Below are 23,822 nucleotides of genomic sequence, written 5' to 3' on the forward strand. Positions count from 1 at the left end.
AATAATATGATATATAGATTTTAATTTGCGGGCACATAAAACTATCGCAATAAACCTGATGATCGAGATTGTATCAATCATCTTTCTAACAATTTTTTGAAGTGCAGTGAGACGAAACTTGGTGTGGTACCATTTGGTGCTGGTGTGAAAAGGCAGGACCTTGGTCATGCATCACGAATTGTGGTCTTGTAGTCTTGTGTGTGTGGAAAGGACCAAGACTTAAGCAAGGTTTATGGTCTGGTCTTCGCATTCATGCAGCACGACTCAATTGATGTGTGTTAACTGACTTAGAGGACCTCGTAACAATGGTTGGTACACTAGTTAAATAAATAGAGTTGCCCTCTGCATGGAATCACATACCCAAACCAAACACAACATGCAAACACTAGGCTGCAAAATGCGAGCTTTCTTCCATCTCTGCTTGCTGCTCCTGCCGTGCCTTCTTCTCCTCGAAGATGCACAAGCGGCGTGGCATGGAGGGATCTCACTAAGGTCCCAACAAATGGCCCTCCTCCACTGGAAAGCTACTCTTGCAAGCCCGCCGCTGCAGATGAGCTCTTGCAGGAGAACACCAGCCCCTGCAACTGGACGGGCATAATGTGCACGGCTGTTCGCCATGGCCGCCGCATGCCCTGGGTGGTGACCAACATCTCTCTGCCGGATGCTGGCATCCATGGAAAGCTTGGTGAGCTCAACTTCTCGGCTCTTCCATTCCTCTCACATATCGACCTTCATAACAATAGCCTCCATGGTGCACTACCCACTACTATCAGCTCCCTGTCAGTACTTTTGGAACTCAACCTTGAGCAGAACCAGCTCGCAGGGAAAATTCCTTGTGAGATTGGTGACCTGCAAAGTCTCATGCTGCTTGATCTCTCATTTAACAAAATCACAGGACATATCCCTGCATCTCTTGGTAACCTAACAATGTTAACTCAACTTGGCATTCACCAAAACATGGTATCAGGTCTCATTCCTGAAGAGATTGGAAGGCTTGTCAACCTCCAAGTTCTACAACTAAGCAACAGCAGCTTAAGCGGATTGATACCGAAAACCATTGGTAATCTGACCCAACTAAATACTCTGTACCTGTTTGGTAATCGACTTTCAGGGCCTATACCCCAAGAACTAGGCAGGCTAGTCCATATGCAAAGTCTTGAGCTTAATTCAAATGATTTATCGGGTCCAATTCCAGTCTCCATAACCAATCTCACTAAGATGAACACACTTTTTCTCTATGATAATCAAATCACAGGTTCCATCCCGCCGACAATAGGAAATCTTAACATGTTGAATATACTTTGTCTCTATCGAAATCAAATAACTGGTTCAATACCCCCAGGACTAGGAAACCTCACTATGCTAAATAAGCTTTTTCTCTATACCAATCAAATCACAGGGCCGATGCCTTCAGAAGTGGGCGGCTTGGTAAATCTCCAAGGATTATACTTGTCCGAGAACCAAATATCTGGCTCTCTTCCTGACAGCTTAGGAAATATTACCAAGTTAGTTGCATTATCCTTCTCTGATAATCAGATAACCGGTTTCATTCCCCAAGAGATTGGCAATCTGATGAATCTCAAGTATTTAGGCTTGTATCTTAACCAAATTTCGGGGTCAATACCAAAAAGTTTTGGGAAGTTGCAAAGCATCCAAGAACTGCAACTCTTTGAAAACAATCTATCAGGTTCTCTTCCTCGAGAAATAGGACATCTCACAAGCCTTATTAAACTTGGGTTGTCTAACAACTCACTTTCAGGAACTTTACCCGCAAATATATGTTCGAGTGGAAGACTTCAATTTGTCGGCATATCTTTTAATATGTTCAGTGGCCTAATTCCAAGGAGTTTAAAGACATGTACGAGTTTGGTTGAAATCGACCTTCAGTGGAACCAACTAACAGGAGATTTATCTCAACATTTTGGTGTGTACCCACAACTAAAAGACATGCGCTTGACATCGAATAGATTCTCTAGGAAAATCTCAAAAAATCTAGGTGCATGTACCCAATTAACGGTATTACGCCTATCACAAAATATGATCACTGGTTCCATACCTCCAATCCTTTCTAAATTGTCCAACCTAGAAGAACTAACACTCAATTCTAATCATCTTAACGGTGAGATTCCACCAGAAATTTGCACTTTAGAAAATCTATATATACTGAACCTATCATCGAACCGACTATCTGGACCCATACCCATACAAATACAAAAGCTAAGCAACGTAGGATACCTTGGTATATCTGGGAATAGACTGGGTGGATTAATACCTGAGGAACAAGGGGCTGCACGAAATTGCAATCCTTGAAGATCAACAACAACAACTTCAGTGGGAGTTTGCCTGGTGCGATTGGAAATTTAGCAGGATTGCAAATCATGCTAGATGCGAGCAACAATAACCTCACAGGTGTGTTACCATGGCAACTCGGGAAGTTGGAGATGCTGGAATTTCTGAATTTATCACATAATCAGTTCAGTGGCAGCATCCCATCATCCTTTGCAAGCATGGTTAGCCTTTCAATAGTCGATGTGTCCTATAACGACTTGGAAGGACCAATCCCAATAGCAAGGCTACTAAAAAATGCTTCAGCAAGTTGGTTTCTTCCCAATAAAGGTCTATGTGGTAACCTCTCTAGCATGCCACCTTGTTATTCAACCCCAGTAGCTGCTCACAAAAAGGGGAAGATACTTGGTTTGGTTTTGCCAATTGTTCTTGTGATGGGTTTCAGTATTGTTGTTGCAACTGTTGTCATAGTAATACTTACTCGTATGAAGAGGAAACCACAAGAAAGTGTTACCACTGAAGCAACGGGCCTATTCTCTGTTTGGAATTTTGATGGAAGATTAGCATTTGACGATATTGTAAGGGCAACAGAAGACTTTGATGATAAGTACATCATTGGAATAGGAGGATACGGCAAAGTCTACAAGGCACAACTCCAAGACGGGCAGCTAGTTGCTGTCAAGAAGCTTCATCAGGCCGAAGAGGAGTTGGATGATGAAAGAAGGTTCCGTAGTGAAATGGAAATCTTAACACGGATCAGACAACGAAGCATTGTCAAAATGTATGGATTTTGCTCCCATCCAACATATAAGTTTCTAGTCTACGACTACATTCAGCAGGGAAGCCTCCACAGGACATTGGAAATTGAGGAGCTAGCAAAGGAATTGGATTGGCACAAGAGAATTGCTGTTGCAAATGATGTGGCTCAAGCAGTATCTTATTTGCACCATGAATGCATTCCACCTATAATACATTGAGATATCACAAGCAATAACATCTTACTTGATACATCCTTGAAGGCTTTTGTATCAGATTTTGGCACAGCAAGGATTCTTAAGCCCGATTCATCAAACTGGAGCGCGCTAGCAGGAACATATGGCTACATTGCTCCTGGTATGTAGTAGTATATCTTCCCTTCTCACGTCATAAGCATTCATCTCTATCCACTTTGTTTCTAATTCTAATGTTTAATTTGGTATTGTGCAGAAATGGCATACACATCTGTTGTGACTGAGAAATGTGACGTCTATACTTTTGGCGTGGTTGTGCTAGAGTTAGTGATGGGAAAGCATCCAAGGGATCTATTAGATGGTATCTCAAGCGGGGAACAAGATGTGTTGGTGGAAGATATTCTAGACCAACGGCTGACAACACCAACAAGAGCAGAAGAGGATAGCTTGGCTCTGCTCGTCAACCTGGCCTTTTCTTGCTTGGAATCTTCTCCGCAGGCAAGGCCAACCATGCGGGAGGCATACCAAGCACTCATCCAGTGATCCTCCTCTAGTCATTGTCCAGTGTGTTGAATGAATCTAGCACCTTGTCGTGTTAATTGTAGATTTCATTTTCCCCTTCTACACATGAGAGAATGGTCAATATGGTAGACAATGTTATGTAATTGCCATGTCATAGTGTGGACGACTCCACGAGTTTGTTCGTGCAATGTCTGAGTCTTGTGATGTCGTGAGCTGTGCGCCCGCTTGATCCCCGAGTCGTGGGATGGCGCGACTCACACGAGGCCATGTTTACCATTCTCTTGTTCAAGTTGTTATCTTCAAATAAGAGAAGAGAAAAGACGAGAAAAGCTGCAGAAGTTTTAGCAGCGCAAAGCACTTGTGCCCCTCTCTCAGATTTCCTTGCACGCAAGTTCGTGTCTTTGTCTATTCTGTGCTGAAATTTGAAGTTTTAGGAAAGCAATGAAGCATGTTTGATGGTCTGGCATCAACCTCGATAATAGGCACCGGAAGACTCAGAAGGACGTCGCAGCCCTTTGGTTCAAAAGCGAAGCAAAACTATTCAGTACGTTTTATTTCTGGTACGTTTCAGCTCCTAGCAGTTGGCTTGATTTCGTTTGTGATGTTTGTTTGTGCGCTGCCATTTTCAGAGTGGGCCAGACGTATATGACCCTACTGTTTAATTTGACCATTAGGACTAGTATGAAGTACTGTCCAGTGTGATAGAATTCAGTAAAACTATTCAGAATTATCAATTCAGCGTGAGAAAGCACTGCTACATATGCTGCAGCTGGGACGCTGTTGGACTAGTAATCATGAAGTTTGTAGTGATGGTGGCAATGCCATTTTTTCATGACTGCTATTACTATTTTTCAGTGTGGTATATATATGTATGCCAATGAGCTGGATGTTTCAGTGATCTTTAGGCGTATTATTATCATGGTGGTATCTGCCAAGTTCCCTTTCTGCTGGTTCTTGGCTCTTTGTTTGTGCAATGAAGGACGCTGCATTCATTCATTATGCTAAATCTCCATTGCTCATTCATTTGTAAAGGAAATCCATGGATGGGTGGATTTAATCTGGCAGTTCCTTCTCTGCTGTTGATTTTTTGAGATCAAGGCTTTCGACGGCCTGCTGGTTGATATGTAAAAGATGAGAAATGGACATTCTGGTTCTGTTGGTTTATTGTTGTTGATGTACTGCGATCAATTCAGGGGCTTATGTTTTAGTAGTTTCCAAGAAGCTTTACTGCAAAAGTATCATTGTTTGTTGTGCCCAGTGACAAGTTTGGAACGTCTTCGTCAGTCAAGTTTGATCTGTAGTACTTTACACACATCTGAAACAAAAATGTATTTTGCACACATGGCCTAAATAATGTAAATGGAAGAGAACAATTTTAGTATTCCTATCTGTGTACATTACTTGGCCATCCTATATGCACAAATGCTATACCAAGAAGCCATTTAAGTAATGTAATCCTGCTGGGTAGGTGTATATTGAACAAGCACCTAATCAAATCCTATGAACAGGCACTGCATTAACCACCACACGTCAGTCACTAGCACTATCAGCACAATAAACTCATATAAAGGTTCAGAGTTTGGAGGCAACGACAGTCTAAAATTGCTCAAGAGCTGTCCTAACGGCCCCAGAAGGTCACTGGTCTATGAACGGGGAGTGCCGGCAAGCCTGAGAAGGAGGTCGACACTTACTTGACAGTGGTCATCATGGTGGCACCATCCTCGAAGGCGATGTAGGCTTGAATGAGGGGCGGCGCTGCCAGATGGTGCGGCTCACTGTCGATGTGCAGGCTTTTTCATATGGTGGCCTTGCGGTGCATGGATTTTAGCAAGTTGCTTGAGCGGTTAATTCGCCTACCAACATGAATTTGTTTATTGAAACCATAGATATATACATGCCATAAATTTGTTAAGAAATGCTGAGATGGTGTAAAAGAAAATGAGACTGCTTGCGTAGATGACACGAATCGGCAGGTCTAGTGCTTACATGGTGTGTAATTTCCAAATGTTAATTAAGCAGTTTGGAAGGACACGGAGTTTCTGCACACGAGCACATATGAGCTCTTTATCGACACGGTTGAACGGCGTCTTGGGATGGGGTGCAGTTAATTCGTGGGTGGGGTACGGGGTGCGAGTTATAATGATGTAAATTGGGAAATACGGTCGTGGGGACCTCTGACTATAGGCTTTACAAATGAACCTAGAAAATCCCTCGAATTGGATCTGACTAAGCGTCCGAGCTCTCCACCGGCAAGATGAATCCGCAGGTTACTGGATGGACTCGTAGGTATAACGTACTTCCGGCTGTGATTTTGGTATTCAGGTCACTGTTCTCGTATATAGGCATAGTGGATAAAATTCATCCATGCCTGGAGGTAGAAGCAGTCCCATTGAGGAAAGAGTTTTACTGGCCAAATTTTGGTATTCCATAATACAATGGGTATGTGATGGATGTATAAAATGCGATCTTGAGGAGTTGCTTACACATTGTAAAATTCACTGGCAAATCGTATGAGTTTCACCAGTCTTTCAAGCGAGTTGCTTACAAAATTGTAATGCGATCTTCAGGAGTGCGACATCTTTTTCATCGATGTGGCGACATGCGTGCGGAACTGCGGATCACATACACAGAGCCCCTGTTACCTGAGGTGTACCTTTTAGATTTATTGTTTTGTGAACCCAGCTATCTTATATGCTAGATTGATGTACGATGTTTATTCCTGGTTTCGAGAGATAGAAAATACAGCTACTCTAGTGGGAAGTGCATGGATACATGAATGCTTAATATAGCAAGCAGACATTCATGGTGAGCTAAAAGAAAATTTAGTAATTTACTATGCTATATCTTCATCATATAAACTAGTGGTTAATTTCATGTGGAAAATAGTTCAGGTAAGTTGATATGGACGCCGAGCCTCCGTTGCTCCTCGTGTTCGAGGGCAAACCAGGCCTCCCAGTTGAGAGAGTCTGTGGCGTTTGCATCCGCTGCTGCGCCGGCGTGAGCTGCGCCCGGCGCCTGCGCACCTCCTCGTCGTGCGCCCGCTGTGTCCACGAAACCGCCGGCACCGGGATCCGCTGCGGATCAAGGTGCCAGTTGTGCGGCAGCGTCACGTTGGGATAAGACAGCGGCTGCCTGTACTCTCAGTGCCACCGCGCTTGGTGCACCGGGATGTGCAAGCACGGGAGGATGAGGCGCCGGCAGTGCCCTTGCCCTTGCCGCTGCTGGAGCTGCTGCCGAAGATGCCCATGGCTAGGGTTTGGATTGTCGCCGGCGAGGAAGCACGAAGAGGGTGGTGGGGCCAGATGTGGACGGAAGTGGATGAGCCCCCCCCCCCCCCCCACCCCCGCATGTGTGGGTTAAAAAACGACGCTTCCATTGGCTGACTAGTTGGCCCGGTGTCAATGGTCGTCATAAATTAGACGGCGGGCGGTAGTTAGGTGGCCGACAAGTGGGACCGCGGCTGACCCCGAGGGGACGCGCGGCATGGAAGTTTCGCGTCCGTGCCGACGCATTTGCGGCCCAAATTTGGGCCGCAAGTGTGTCGGCGCGGACACGAAGCGGACGCGTTTTGGGTTTGGGTCGGCGTGTCGGGCCTTTACTTTTGTTCACGCTGACCCAAACAGATGCAGACAAACGATTTGGGTCGCTGCATTGGAGTTGCTCTTATGAAGTGATTTTTCTTCACGTTGTGGTGTAACTCAAAGATGCCGTGATTTTTCTTCACGATTTAGTGTGTATAATTAGAAGATGCACAGTAAAAAAATACGGATCGCCGACCACGGAATTACACTTAACACATAAGCTATACATCGAACAGATTAAGGGGCCTGAACAATACAAGAGCACAAAAAAATCCAAATGCTAACAGTCGCACACAAAATTAATACGTCGAAAAAAATACGAAATAGATAAATCCCGAAAGTTTGATTTTTAAGCATGGTAATCCGAACTTTTTTCATGGTAACTTTAGTTAAGGCGAGGTTGACAAACATGGCAATTTTCTGACAAAAAAATTGAATTAGAACAAAGTTGCCATGTGTTAACAACTAAAGTTTCCACCTCGCAGCAACTAAAGTTGCCATCAAAAAACGTTCGGGATGACATGCTTAAATTCCGAACGTTCGGGACTTACTAGGGTTCAAAAAATAAGCTTACTTGGTCGGTTAATACTGAAGAAAATATCAAAAATTAAACTATAGTAATAAATTATTTAATATATGATATGAATTACAAAGTGATACAAGATCAATTAACATATATTATGGTGTAATGAAATTCCAAATCCATCAATCAAATAAATCGTGAGGCACATTTGTAGTTCATAGAAATTTCTAGAAAAAAGGATTCAGTAAAATAAAAAATTTAAAAAACTGTATTAATATAAGGCATCATGTGGTATTTTAGCACTAAAATCATTTTATGTGTGGATGAGACCAATTTTCGTAAATTTTATGAAAATAATAAAATAAGGAAAACAATTCGTTATGAAATTTCTTTACACTTACTACACATAAGAAACTCACTTGGAAAATAGAACTGACAATTAGAAGACGTAAATTTTGTATTCTTTGCAGTAGCATGACAACATGTATCTATACGAGGTAATAGTTCTACTGTGAGGACAATAAAAATATTGCCCACGAATTGCGTGGGCCACTCTGCTAGTTATTAGAAAAAGATAAAAATAGCGACGATGATCCATGCCAAGCAGCACACTAGAACTGTGAGATTGGTTTTTCAAAATCAACGCCTACGTGATGGGAGTGACATGCTATGTCTGCGTGGTTGGTCTGCCCAGCTTCTGTCTCGACAGACTGCCATCTCTCACAACTGACGACTCTCACAAGCGCAGTGCAGTGCAGTGCAGAGTAGTAGCTCGCAGTGCACAATCAATGGAGAAGGAACCGTGTGAGCTGGCTTGTGCCTTTTTTTTTTTTTTGACAACTAGGGCATCATTATTAATTTGGCCTGTGTACATGTACAGAATGATCAAGAGTTAAATCATTCGGCCGCTTGTTAATACTAAGGGCATCTCCCATGCAGACCCTTAAAACTGCTCGCGTCCGTTTGAACCAAGGTTTTGGATCCCAAACGGACCTTTTTTCTCGAGGGTCACCGGAATTTGCGGTTACCACGGTAACCGTGAAATTACACCTTGGCGGACGACAACCTCAGCATCATCGGCGTATTTCTTCCTCGTCAACGTCAACGTCAATGACGACGAGGACATCGAAATTCCTAGAAAAAATCAACGTCAACTGCAACTCTTCTCCCACATCGAAATTCCAAGGAAAAATCATAGTGAATGGCTGGTATGTCGCCTCGGTTGGCTGGGCCATGACCGTGCTGGTGGGCTTGTTGCTGTCGCGCGCCCATCCTCCTCTCTTTCCTACTGCCCAAGATCCTATCGTACGACGCGTTGCACAGCTCAGGGAAACTAATACCCCTACTGGAATTACACCTTACGCCGAGTGCCAAAAATACTCAACAAATGGCCAAATAAACGTGGCAAAGAGTACCCGGTGTACACCTCTCAAGCAAACATAACTTTGCCGAGAGCCAAACGTCGGGCACTTGGAAAACTTTGCCGAGAGCCAAACAGTGCGTCTCGGGAAAATAAAACTGATTCACAGAAAACAGACGGAGACGTCGGTTGCCATGTGGCACAGCTTTGCCGAGAGCAACGGAAGGTCGCTCGGCAAACAACAAGGGGCACGATTCTGCCACGTGTCCGTCACTTGACAGGTCGGACCTACAGCCTAAGCCAAGCCCATGCTTTGCCGAAAGCCATGCTCGGCAAACCAAACGAATAGTCAACTGCCACGATGTCCACCACGTGACAGGCAGGCCCTATGGTGTACGCTGAGTTTGTGCTTTGCCGAGAGCCATGCTCGGCAAAGCAAACGAATAGGAAATTGCCACATGTCCACCACCTGACAGGCAGGCCCCACGGCGTACGTCGAGTCCATGCTTTGCCGAGGGCCATGGTTGGGGAAGAAAACGAATAGGAAATTGCCACGTGTCCACCACCTGACATGCAGTCCCTTTGGCCTACGCCTAGTTTGCCGAGAGCCATGTTAGGGCATGTACAATGCATAGCCTCAAGGTGATGCCTCGCATGCCATGTAGGATCGGATATGACGTAAAGTAGGTTTGGATAGGGAAGCGAGATCCTCTTCAGGAGGCGGGTGCTTGAAGAGAAAAAAGTGTGGTCCGGTGACAAAAGATGAAAAGGTTGGAGTGAAAAGTAGAGATGCATGTGTACTAGAGTCTTTATTTTCTATTTCTTAATTAGACCCACTAGTGGTAGCTTGCATTGGGGAGAAAAAATAAATGCAGGTGCCTCAAATTACTTTTTGTCATGGGGCATATGTATCCATATGCCACCATTGTACATGCCCTTATGTAAAGATGATCCTAGTTTGCCGAGACCTGTCGCAGCTCTCGGCAGAAGATGTCAGGGTCTACAGGTCGACATCTTTTACCAAGAGCTATACTTTGCTACCTTGGAAGCCTACTCCAGTTCAAGAGCCTTTGCCGAGAATCGCTCTCGGCATAATATATCTACTTCTAATGATGCAGTTGGTAGTTTTCGTTCCGATTTGTTTTCATCGTACCTCCCACCTTTGTCTGGTTTTGTTTCGTCCTCCTCTCACCTCCCTTGTAATGATCCCGTTGAACATACTAACCAAAAAAATGGAACGATGACCATCGTAGCGAGGCCCCTTGCACGAACAAAAATCGAATGAACCAGGGAGCGAGGCCGCTCGCACCAAAAGAATTTGGACGCACCAGGGAGCCCTCGATCTCTTCGCTACAACGACGGGAACCATGTCCTAGCCACCATTGCGGATCCCTTCGCCTCCATCATCCAACCAACTCCTCCCTAGATCTTTCTGCTAGGGCGTGGTTGTGGGTTCCCAGCCTTCGCTACCCTCCAAGACTGCGGACGCCCCTTCGTCATCGAGACCGCCAACGCCACCTTCTCCATGCAGGTCATCCACGCGTCTCCCTCCTATCCCCTTCCTGTAGACCGCGGGGATGCCGCCTCTTCCTCCCCCCATCCATGGTGATGGCCCCCGCGCCCCACACTGACCATCGCCCCTCCGATAGGTTGGTCGTTGATGGGATGGGAGGTGCCGCTGCAGTTTGGGGAGGCAGGACCATGATCTGGTTGGGATCTAGGTGTAGACTCGTTGTCTATCATGGAGGATGGCGCTACCTCCCAGGTGAATGGGATCGGAGGGAGGGGCTCTACATCCACTACTAGGGAAAAGCCTAGCAGTAGCGCGGGTAACTGCCCTACTGCTACGGCGCTACAGCTAAAGGTTAGCAGTAGCGTTTGTTCACCCGCGCTACTGCTATGTCTACTTAGTAGCAGCGCTTCCTGCAAAAGGCGCTACTGGTAATTACTAGCAATGCGTCTCACTGCCCGCGCTACTACTATTATTCCGTATTCTATTTCTTTTTTATTTTATGTAGTATTCATACACCTTTATACAAGTTTTCATACGGTAGCTATTTAGAGTTTATTTTTACATTATAATGAGTTATTAAATCACTAGGTGAAAGAACCGCGGATTATTTTCATGTAGATGGATTCTAAGTGACCAAGTCATGGATTATCACGATAATCCATGACTTGATCTTTTAGGATCTATCCACTTTAAACTAATCCACACTTCTTTCACCCAATGATATAATAACTCATCATCATCATCATCATCATATTAACATAAAAACTCTTGCATCATATCATCACCAACAACACTAGCTAATAATCATCATAGTCATTACCACCAACACTATTTAATGATCATAGTCATAGTGTAGCTATCTAATCATCACCAACACTAGCTAATAATAATCATCATAGTCATTACCACCAACACTAGCTATTTAATCATCATAGTCATAGTGTAGCACGTCATCATCTTCAAACTCATTCTAGCTAGGTATTCACTCCTGCTGCTCTCTCACAGATAAAATAGCATAGAACATGTGTAGCACTCCTGCCTTATCATATTGGAGCATGCAGATGAACCTATCTCCTAATTGTGGGCTGCGCTTTTGATTGCTGCCCCCTAATACTTCTCTGCGATCCTTCACAATTTTGCTCCAGTCTTTGACTATTAAGACTTGTTCGCTTTTAGAAATCCTGAATGCACTCATGTGCAATGTAGGATATCTTGGTCGTAAGCTAACCATTTTCATGCGACCTTTAGCCTCGATCCAATGAGGGACAACTATAATCGGGAGTACCTGTTGAAGAACATCGTAGTAACATACTTAGCAATGAAGTTTAGCTTACAAAATAATATATGCAAAAGATGCACTGAGGACAAATAGTAAAAATCTTACCATCTTTTCTAAATAGATGTGACCGTAGTTCAATACAAACACTATTGGTTGCACGTTTTGAGTACTAATATTTTGAAGTCCAGGAAAATAACCTGAAATGACAGTATCAATATTCTCAAGCCATTAAACATAATGACTTATCTCCTCGCAGTTTAGTTCAGCCCCGGGACAGTAGTAGGTCATGTCTACCAAGCGCCGGACATGTTTGCTTGAATGGAAATATAAGCTGTCAATAGAAATTAGTTGTCAACTATTTTTTAAGAAACAATATCCAAGACATAAATATGGTTGAGAAACTCACATAATAGTAGAACTGGAGGCATCTGCTCATCGACCCAGATGTCGATATTACCTTCAACTTCATCTTTCGGATGAATATCAAAGGTGATAAGCATATAACCCTTGCATAGTGCTCTCCAATTTTTGCGTTCAAAATAGGTGAAGGTGTCTGCATTGTATAATTTTATGGCAAAAGAATAACCATGCTCGGTCCTCAAGTGAACACTCTTTACCTTCATAGTTTTCATAGTACCGAACCAACCTTATTCAAGACATACATTCTTGCAAGGCAGGGCATACGCTAGTAGAATAGTAAAAAATTAAAATTATAAGTTGAAGCAAAAGAAGCAGAAGTAATGCTTAATTACGAAAAAAGACTTGTCATTGTGACTTACTGTATCCACTTCGAAGTTCTCATCCATCTTGATGCTGAAGCGCCTACCACCAACTAGGTGAGGCCTGTCACACAGGCCGCGCTCGTCTTCGCAGTATTCGCACATACCGAAATCCTTTTCATCGTCAGACATTTCCTATGTTCATAGTTGAAACATTAATTGAAAATCGATCGAAGGCAACTATCAGGAAACTCAACACACAGATCACTATTACTCAATATGCAACGGGTTGACTTTAGGTCTGTCGAATCCGGGGCACTCGATATTTCCTACATATTCTAGCACAAGTCATGCTTAAATTCATGAAAAAAATCCGTCATGACCTTTGCTAAAATAGGACGTATCGAGCGTCTGAAATTTATCGGAACGGAAATGAATCAACACTCCAGCAAAACATAGTCGGAGGGAGGATAGAGGAGGGCGACCAGAGGGAGGAGGAGAGAGAGAGGATACCTTGGGGGCGACGGCAATGCGGCGGCGGGGGAGAGCCAAACGTCGGCGACGGGGGAGAGCCAAACATCGGCGGCGGCGGAATGCACGAGAGAGTGAGAATGGGAGTGGAGCGGGGAGAGTGAGGGGTTGGTCGGATGGAGAAGATAGGATAGGCTTAGCAGTAGCGTACTTTAAAATAAAGCGCTACCGCTAAACGCCATAGCAGTAGCGCCTTTTACCAGAGCAGCGTTACTGCTATCCCTGTAGCAGTAGCGCCTTGTGGGAAAACGCGCTATTGCTAAGGCCAAGCATCTAAAAAAATTCAAAAATACATTGCTCATCAATGATCTTTTTGTGTAGAATATAAATTATCAAACCGGTGAAGATTCCTATTGCGGCCACATATCCTACACATAGAGTTCAATGAAGAACAAGTGGTTGTGATGGTTTGAGAAGTAACGTATTTAAGGTGGTAAACACCCTGTTGCAACGAGTGGACTAAACTTAGCAGCAGCGAGGGTGGGAGAAAAGCGCTGCTGCTAAGTTCAATAGCAGTAGTGCTCTTGGAAAATAGGCGCTACTGAAGGAAATATGCCCTAGAGGCAATAATAAAGTTATTATTTATTTCCTTATATCATGATAAATGTTTATTATTCATGCTAGAATTGTATTAACCGGAAACATAATACCTGTGTGAATACATAGACAAACAGAGTGTCACTAGTATGCCTCTACTTGACTAGCTCGTTGATCAAAGATGGTTATGTTTCCTAGCCATAGACATGAGTTGTCATTTGATTAACGGGATCATATCATTAGGAGAATGATGTGATTGACTTGACCCATTCCGTTAGCTTAGCACACGATCGTTTGGTATTCTGCTATTGCTTTCTTCATGACTTATACATGTTCCTATGACTATGAGATTATACAACTCCCGTTTACCGGAGGAACACTTTGTGTGCTACCAAACGTCACAACGTAACTGGGTGATTATAAAGGTGCTCTACAGGTGTCTCCAAAGGTACTTGTTGGGTTGGCGTATTTCGAGATTAGGATTTGTCACTCCGATTGTCGGAGAGGTATCTCTGGGCCCACTCGGTAATGCACATCACTATAAGCCTTGCAAGCAATGCAACTAATGAGTTAGTTGCGGGATGATGTATTACAGAACGAGTAAAGAGACTTGCCGGTAACGAGATTGAACTAGGTATTGAGATACCGACGATCGAATCTCGGGCAAGTAACATACCGATGACAAAGGGAACAACGTATGTTGTTATGCGGTTTGACCGATAAAGATCTTCGTAGAATATGTGGGAGCCAATATGAGCATCCAGGTTCCGCTATTGGTTATTGACCGGAGACGTGTCTCGGTCATGTCTACATAGTTCTCGAACCCGTAGGGTCCGCATGCTTAATGTTTCGATGACGGTTATATTATGAGTTTATGTGTTTTGATGTACCGAAGGTAGTTCGGAGTCCCGGATGAGATCGGGGACATGACGAGGAGTCTTGAAATGGTCTAGACATGAAGATTGATATATTGGAAGCCTATGTTTGGATATCGGAAGTGTTCCGGGTGAAATCGGGATTTTACCGGAGTACCGGGAGGTTACCGGAACCCCCCAGGAGGCTAATGGGCCATAGTGGGCCTTAGTGGGAAAGGAGGGCAGCAAGGGGCGCGCCCCCCATGGCCCAAACCGAATTGGTTTGGGGCAAGGGGGCCGGCCCCCTCTCCTCCACTCTTTCCCCCCTCCCAATCCTATTCCAACTAGGATAGGGGGGGAGTCCTACTCCCAGTGGGAGTAGGATTCCTCCTGGCCGGCCGCCCCCTCCCCTGGCTCCTTTATATACGGGGGCAGGGGGGCACCTCTGGACACATAATTGATTTGATCTTTTAGCCGTGTGCGGTGCCCCCCTCCACCATAATCCACCTCGATAATACTGTAGCGGTGCTTAGGCGAAGCCCTGCGTCGGTAGAACGTCAACATCGTCACCACGACGTTGCGCTGACGAAACTCTCCCTCAACACTCGGCTGGATCGGAGTTCGAGGGACGTCATCGAGCTGAACGTGTGCAGAACTCGGACGTGTCGTACGTTCGGTACTTGATCGGTCGAATCGTGAAGACGTACGACTACATCAACCGCGTTGTGCTAACGCTTCCGCTTACGGTCTACGAGGGTACGTGGACACACTCTCCCCTCTCGTTGCTATACATCTCCATGATCTTGCGTGTGCGTAGGAAATTTTGAAATTACTACGTTCCCCAACAGTGGCATCCGAGCCTGGTTTTATGCGTTGATGTTATGCACGAGTAGAACACAAGTGAGTTGTGGGCGATATAAGTCATACTGCTTACCAGCATGTCATACTTTGGTTCAGCGGTATTGTGAGATGAAGCGGCCCGGACCAACATTACGCGTACGCTTACGCGAGACCGGTTTCACCGCTGCGAGCACTCGTTGCTTAAAGGTGACTGGCGGGTGTCTGTCTCTCTCACTTTAGTGGAATTGAGTGTGGCTACGCCCGGTCCTTGCGAAGGTTAAAACAGCACCAACTTGACAAACTATCATTGTGGTTTTGATGCGTAGGTAAGAACGGTTCTTGCTAAGCCCGTAGCAGCCACGTAAAACTTGCAACAACAAAGTAGAGGACGTCTAACTTGTTTTTGCAGGGCATGTTGTGATGTGATATGGTCAAGACATGATGCTATATTTTATTGTATGAGATGATCATGTTTTGTAACCGAGTTATCGGCAACTGGCAGGAGCCATATGGTTGTCGCTTTATTGTATGAAATGAAATCGCGATGTAATGCCTTACTTTATCACTAAGCGGTAGCGATAGTCGTGAAAGCATAAGATTGGCGAGACGACAACGATGCTACGATGGAGATCAAGGTGTCGCGCCGGTGACGATCTTGATCATGACGGTGCAACGATACTACGATGGAGATCAAGGTGTCGCGCCGATGACGATGGTGATCATGACGGTGCTTCGGAGATGGAGATCACAAGCACAAGATGATGATGGCCATATCATATCACTTATATTGATTGCATGTGATGTTTATCTTTTATGCATCTTATTCTGCTTAGAACGACGGTAGCATTATAAGATGATCTCTCACTAAATTATCAAGTAAAAAGTGTTCTCCCTGAGTATGCACCGTTGCGAAAGTTCTTCGTGCTAAGACACCACGTGATGATCGGGTGTGATAGGCTCTACGTTCAAATACAACGGGTGCAAAAGAGTTGCGCACGCGGAATACTCAGGTTAAACTTGACGAGCCTAGCATATAACAGATATGGCCTCGGAACACTGAGACCGAAAGGTCGAGCGTGAATCATATAGTAGATATGATCAACATAGTGATGTTCACCATTGAAACTACTCCATCTCACGTGATGATCGGACACGGTTTAGTTGATTTGGATCACGTGATCACTTAAGTAATATGATTAAATTGAACTTAAATTTATCATGAACTTAGTCCTGGTAGTATTAGCATATCTATGTTGTAGATCAATAGCTCGCGTTATTGCTCGCCGTTTATGTTTTGATATGTTCCTAGAGAAAACTAAGTTGAAAGATGTTAGTAGCAATGATGCGGATTGGATCCGTGATCTGAGGTTTATCCTCATTGCTGCACAGAAGAATTATGTCCTTGATACACCGCTAGGTGACAGACCTATTGCAGGAGCAGATGCAGACGTTATGAACGTTTTGACAAAAGCTCGGTATGATGACTACTTGATAGTTAAGTGCACCATGCTTTACGGCTTATAACCGGGACTTCAAAAATGTTTTGAACGCCACGGAGCATATAAGATGTTCCAAGAGTTGAAATCGGTATTTCACACTCATGCCCGTGTTGAGAGGTATGAGACCTCTGACAGTACTTTGCCTAAAAGATGGAGGAGAATAGCTCAACCAGTGAGCATGTGCTCAGATTGTCTGGGTACTACAATTGCTTGAATCAAGTGGGAGTTAATCTTCCAGATAAGATAGTAATTGACAAAATTCTCTAGTCACTATCACCAAGTTACTAGAACTTCGTGATGAACTATAATATGCAAGGGATGACGAAAACAATTCCCAAGCTCTTCGCGATGCTAAAATCGGCGAAGGTAGAAATCAAGAAAAACATCAAGTGTTGATGGTTGACAAAGACCATTAGTTTAAAGAAAAGGGCAAAGGGAAGAAAGGGGAACTTCAAGAAGAACGGCAAGCAAGTTGCTCCTCAAGTGAAGAAACCCAAGTCTAGACCTTAGCCTGAGACTGAGTGTTCCTACTGCAAAGGGACTGGTTACTGGAAGCGGAACTACCCTAAAAATTGGCGGATAAGAAGGATGGCAAAGTGAACAAAGGTATATTTTGATATACATGTTATTGATGTGTACTTAACTAGTGTTTATAGCAACCCCTCGGTATTTGATACTGGTTCAGTTGCTAAGAGTAGTAACTCAAAACGGGAGTTGTAGAATAAACAGAGACTAGGTAAGGGTGAAGTGACGATGTGTATTGGAAGTGGTTCCAAGATTGATATGATCATCATCGCACACTCCTTGTACTTTCGGGATTAGTGTTGAACCTAAAATAAATGTTATTTAGTGTTTGCGTTGAGCATGAATATGATTGAATCATGTGTATTGCAAAACGGTTATTCATGTAAGTTAGAGAATAATTGTTGTTCTGTTTACATGAATAAAACCTTCTGTCACACACCCAATGAAAATGGTTTGTTGGATCTCGATCGTGGTGATACACATTTTCATAATATTGAAGCCAAAAGATGCAAACTTAATAATGATAGTGCAACTTATTTGTGGCACTGCCGTTTAAGTCATATTGGTGTAAAGCGCATGAAGAAACTCCATGCTGATGGACTTTTGGAATCACTTGATTATGAATCACTTGGTACTTGCGAACCGTGCCTCTTGGGCAAGATGACTAAAACGCCGTTCTCCGGAACTATGGAGCGAGCAACTGATTTGTTGGAAATCATACATACTGATGTATGTGATCCAATGAATGTTGAGGCTCGCGACAAGTATCGTTATTTTCTGACCTTCACAGATGATTTGAGCAGATATGGGTATATCTACTTAATGAAACACAAGTCTGAAACATTTGAAAAGTTCATATAATTTCAGAGTGAAGTGAAAAATCATCGTAACAAGAAAATAAAGTTTCTACGATATGATCGTGGAGAAGAATATTTGAGTTACGAGTTTGGCCTTCAATTAAAATAATGTGGAATAGTTTCACAAACTCATGCCACCTGGAACACCACAGCATTATGGTGTGTCCGAACGTCATAACCGTACTTTATTGGATATAGTGCAATCTATGATGTCTCTTACCGATTTACCACTATCGTTTTGGGGTTATGCATTAGAGACAAATGCATTCACGTTAAATAGGGCACCATCTAAATCCGTTGAGATGACGCCTTATGAACTGTGGTTTGGCAAGAAACCAAATTTGTCGTTTCTTAAAGTTTGGGGCTGCGATGCTTATGTGAAAAAGCTTCAACCTGATAAGCTCGAACCCAAATCGGAGAAATGTGTCTTCATAGGATACCCAAAAGAGACTCTTGGGTACACCTTCTATCACAGATCCGAAGGCAAGGATTTTGTTTCTAAGTTTGGATCCTTTCTAGCGAAGGAGTTTCTCTCGAAAGAAGTGAGTGGGAGGAAAGTAGAACTTGATGAGATAACTGTATCTACTCCCTTATTGGAAAGTAGTTCATCACAGAAATCTGTTCCTGTGACTCCTACACCAATTAATGAGGAAGTTAATGATGATGATCATGAAACTTCAGATCAAGTAGCTACTGAACCTCGTAGATCAACCAGAGCAAGATCCGCACCAGAGTGGTACGGTTATCCTGTTCTGGAAGTTATGTTACTAGACCATGACGAACCTACAAACTATGAAGAAGCGATGGTGAGCCCAGATTCCACAAAATGGCTTCAGGCCATGAAATCTGAGATGTGATCCATGTATGAGAACAAAGTATGGACTTTGGTTGACTTGCCCGATGATCGGCAAGCAATTGAGAATAAATGGATCTTCAAGAGGAAGACGGACGCTGATAGTAGTGTGACTATCTACAAAGCTGGAATTGTCGCGAAAAGGTTTTTCGACAAGTTCAAGGTGTTGACTACGATGAGAGTTTCTCACTCGTATCTGTGCTTAAGTTTGTCAGAATCATGTTAGCAATTGCCGCATTTTATGAGATCTGGCAAATGGATAAACAAAACTGCATTCCTAAATGGATTTATTAAAGAAGAGTTGTATATGATGCAACCAGAAGGTTTTGTCAATCCTAAAGGTGCTAATGAAGTGTGCAAAGCTCCGGCGATCTATCTATGGAACTGGTGCAAGCATCTCGGAGTTGGAATATACGCTTTGATAAAGTTGATCAAAGCATATAGTTTTATACAGACTTGCGGTGGAGCCTGTATTTACAAGAAAGTGAGTGGGAGCACTACAACATTTCTGATAAGTATATGTGAATGACATATTGTTGATCGGAAATAATGTAGAATTATTCTGCAAAGCATAAAGGAGTGTTTGAAAGGAGTTTTTCAAAGAAAGACCTCGGTAAAGCTGCTTACGTATTGAGCATCAAAGATCTATAGAGATAGATCAAGACGCTTGATAAGTTTTTTTAATGAGTACATACCTTGACAAGATTTTGAAGAGGTTCAAAATGGAATAGTCAAAGAAAGAGTTCTTGCCTGTGTTACAAGGTGTGAAATTGAGTAAGACTCAAAGCCCGACCACGGCAGAAGATAGAAAGAGAATGAAAGTCATTCCCTATGCCTCAGCCATAAGTTCTATAAAGTATGCCATGCTGTGTATGATGGGGTTGTATACCTAGGGTAGGGTCATAGGCCTGTCCTATACGCCCTTCCTAAGGTCATCGCCCTAAAGCCAACGTCAGTAGAGGAACATCATCATTAACTCGACTCAAGGCATTCCACTCGACAGGATCGAAGCACTCGACCGCGCCAGAAAACACTCGACACGGTGAAGGTTAAAAGTCACTCTACAGCAACGGCCAGGCATTTACTCTATAGTTTTAAAGATCATTTATAGTCCTTTATATCTAGCGTTACCTGTAACGCCCTGTCTTAACTGACATTGAACCCTTGGCGTCGTGGGATGGCTGGGTCCTGGCGCACTCTATATAAGCCACCCCCCTCCTCTGGCACGAGGGTTCGCACCCCCTCTAACACACATACACATAATTCAATCGACCGCCTCCGGGCACCGAGACGTAGGGCTGTTACTTCCTCAGAGAATGTAGGAGATATGCCCTAGAGGCAATAATAAATGTTATTGATTATCTCCTTGTTCATAATTATGCTTATGTTCCATGCTATAACTGCTGTGGTTCCCGAGCCCGTATATCCATAAAGGCTCTGGGGAGAACCCATATGCACGTGTGGAATAATAAACGGTAAAATGTATTCCTAGTCGCGCCTCTAAGACTAGCTCAAGTGTTGCATGATGATTATGTTTTCCCAATCATGGGCATGTCTATGCCAAGCAACTTTGAGGGCACAATGTCAGGAAGGACATTTGTGTTGAATCGACCCGAATTGATGTTATGCTATGAGATACATTCGTCACAAGTTAATGGTTTATAACACAGAGATAGTTAATGTTTGCATAATTCCTTAGACCATGAGAGTATCGAGTTTCTTCATGCTTGCTTCATGAACTTTGGGGTTTGTTAAACGTCATCCGTAACTGGATGGCTATTACGGCGGCTTACGGGTTCATGGGAAAGTATGTTAAGTAACTTGATAGCTCGAGATTGGGATTTGCTCCTCCGACGATGGAGAGATATACTCGGGCCCACTCGGTGTTACGGTGTCCATCATCGTCTGGCCAGACACTTTGTGATTTGATCACGGGGATGCCGGAACACGAAACGAGAAAAGAGAACAAAACCGGTAACGAGGTAACTTGCATAGTGGACAAAGTGTTGGCCCACGGGGATGCAATAAATCTCACCTCAGGTGTTTGTGATATATCGTGAAGCAACAGGAATAGCTCACCTCAACTGGAGGTTCACTCGAATATTTATTCGTGTGGGTATAGGGGTCAATATGGGTGTCCACGGCTCCGATGTTGATCATTGATCGGAAGGGGTTCCGGGTCATGTCCATACTTCACCGAACCTATAGGGTCACACGCTTAAGGGTCATCTATCTGCTGAATACTAGACAGGGAGTCTGAGAGAAAATCACCGAAAAAGTTTCGGACACCGAAAAGTTTCGGACAGCGGAATCGTACCGCTGAGAGAGGTCATCGGATAAGTTTCGATGATACCGAAAAGTTGTTTCGGGATACACCATTAAGTCAAATTAGTTTCGGCACATGCCTGATAATTCTTGGAGGATGCCAGAATCATTCTGGAAGCTTTTTGGAATTTTCTGAGATAAAAACCGGAAATGTTCCGGAGCTGCCGGAGCCACTTCAGATGCGTTTCGCAGATGAAAATCACTAAAACCGGAATTGTTTCGGAACGCGTTGAAAATCATTTTAGTGGGTACTGGAAATGTTCTTAGCCCACATAAATATTTTCAGTTCGATCAGACGCTGAAAAATGTCGTCGTGAATAGTGAAAATCAGCTTTATGGTTACTTTATGGAAAGCCACCTTTTGGGGCTTTGCTCCAAAAGATCTTGGGGATGACATGGATGGATAGGAGCCATTTTTTGGGCCCCTCATGGGGGTGTGGCCGGCCACATGGGGTATCCCCCCTTGGGGACCCTCTTGTTCCTTGGTTTCACTCCTAGGTCCTTGTGGAAGGACTTCATTCATGTGCATTTTGGGTTTTTTGTGAAACTACCCTACCCCCTTGGGATTTCCTATAAATAGAGGTGGAGGGGCAGCCCTCCACACTCATCCCTTGCTCTCATACACATGCCATGCATTATCTGGCTTCTTCTCTCCCTCCCACGAAAAGAGTTTCGTAGAGCCGTAAGGCTGTCTGGGTTCCGGCAGGAACTAGTTCTGGACGGCGAAGCCCTGCCAGATAGATGACACCGTATGTGTGCAACTCTGTAGAGAGATCGTAGTTTCGGTCTTAGTTCGTGAGTGCCTCCCGAAGGGCTGTCCGTGTGACCGTCCGAGTTTCGAAGGTCCTCCCGAAGGGCTGTCCGAGTGACCGTTCGAGTTTCGAAGGTCCTCCCGAAGGGCTGTCCGCGACACCGTCCGGGGGACTGTTCGACCGCCTCCTGGAGGGCTGTCTGAGGAGCAGATGAGGGTATACATCCTCGCGGTTGGGAGGTTGTAAATCCTAGCTGCGGGGATCTGCACCGCCGATCATCATCGACTCTACTTCCCGCTGCGCTACGAGTCGGTAACGAAAAAGATCAAACCATGTATGCAGTCTCCATAGTGGTCCTGGGCTGGTGCGTAGGTCGGAAATTTTTTGTTTTCTGCTGCGTTCCCCTACAGTGGCATCAAGAGCCGTGCTATGCGTAGATGCAGGTTTCGATCTAGAATACATGGAGATGTATGGGTATTGCATAATATAATTAGGTAGTAGATGAGATCTATTGCTGAAAATTATTTATGCGGGTGACAGATGAAATCTGTTACCCGAGGTTCTTGTTGCTTCCCTAGAATTTGCGTTTGCTCAATCTCGAGACAGCATGGTGGAATTTGACAAAGTTCTGGCAATCCGTGATCCTGATTGATCATGGAAGTGCTATCAGTTCTTTGGGTTCTGCCGTAGTCAAAAGAAAGATGAAATTCGCAGATGAAAGGGCATTGCAGATATTATCTGCACGGGGGTCATGCGTATGACGAAGTTTAGTATGGGGCTCGAGATTTAATTATCTCGTGTTTCATACACCCCGAGATGTTAATGTAGCAACTTGAATAATCATACTTGATGATAAAACGTTGGTAGCTGCGGTTTAAGTCAAAACCTTAGAAGCCACGTAAAATAAAATTTTGCATAAACCTATTAGAGGCGTCTAACTTGGTTATGCAGGATGTGCATATGATGTGGTATAGCAGTGCTCATACTAATTCGATTATGTATGAGATGACTATATGATGTAATTTGATTAACATGACCTGCGTGTCATGATTCGGCATGATGGTTGGAGCCATATGATTGCACTTTAATGACCTACGTGTCAACCTTGTTGTAATGCATTATTTTGTTAGCTATAGAGATAGAAATATTATCTGGTGCATCGACAAGGTGGTGGCAATCTTCGCGAAGGTGAACACCGACGCGAATGCCGAAGACGAAGAAATGAAAGACTTCTCCGTCAGAAAGGGCTATACCATATCATGCTATTATGAATTGCCTGAGATGTTTATCCCTTATGATGCACCCTTCTTGATTGCGCGGTAGTCGCTTTTATTAGGGTGATCTCTCACTTAAAATACCAAGTAGTTAGTGTTCTCCCAAGTGTAGCACCGTCACGGCACCTATCTTTTCGGGGTGCGCCGTGTCACACGGGTACGAACGATTAGAGAAGTGTGAGGCGGGTGAGTTGAGACCTCGCAGCGAGATCACTTGGTTGTCTTGACGTTCAGGCATGACC

The 23,822-nt window shown here is 44.0% G+C and overlaps 1 pseudogene; it reads left to right on the forward strand.

Annotated features, from left to right (window-relative positions):
- The first annotated feature begins 397 nt into the window (after nucleotides 1–397).
- LOC109754223 (uncharacterized) lies at nucleotides 398–3,779 on the forward strand (annotated as a pseudogene).
- The last annotated feature ends 20,043 nt before the right edge of the window (nucleotides 3,780–23,822 follow it).

This window comes from Aegilops tauschii, chromosome 1, assembly GCF_002575655.3.
Source record: "Aegilops tauschii subsp. strangulata cultivar AL8/78 chromosome 1, Aet v6.0, whole genome shotgun sequence".
In the NCBI taxonomy this organism is placed as follows: Eukaryota; Viridiplantae; Streptophyta; class Magnoliopsida; order Poales; family Poaceae; genus Aegilops; species Aegilops tauschii.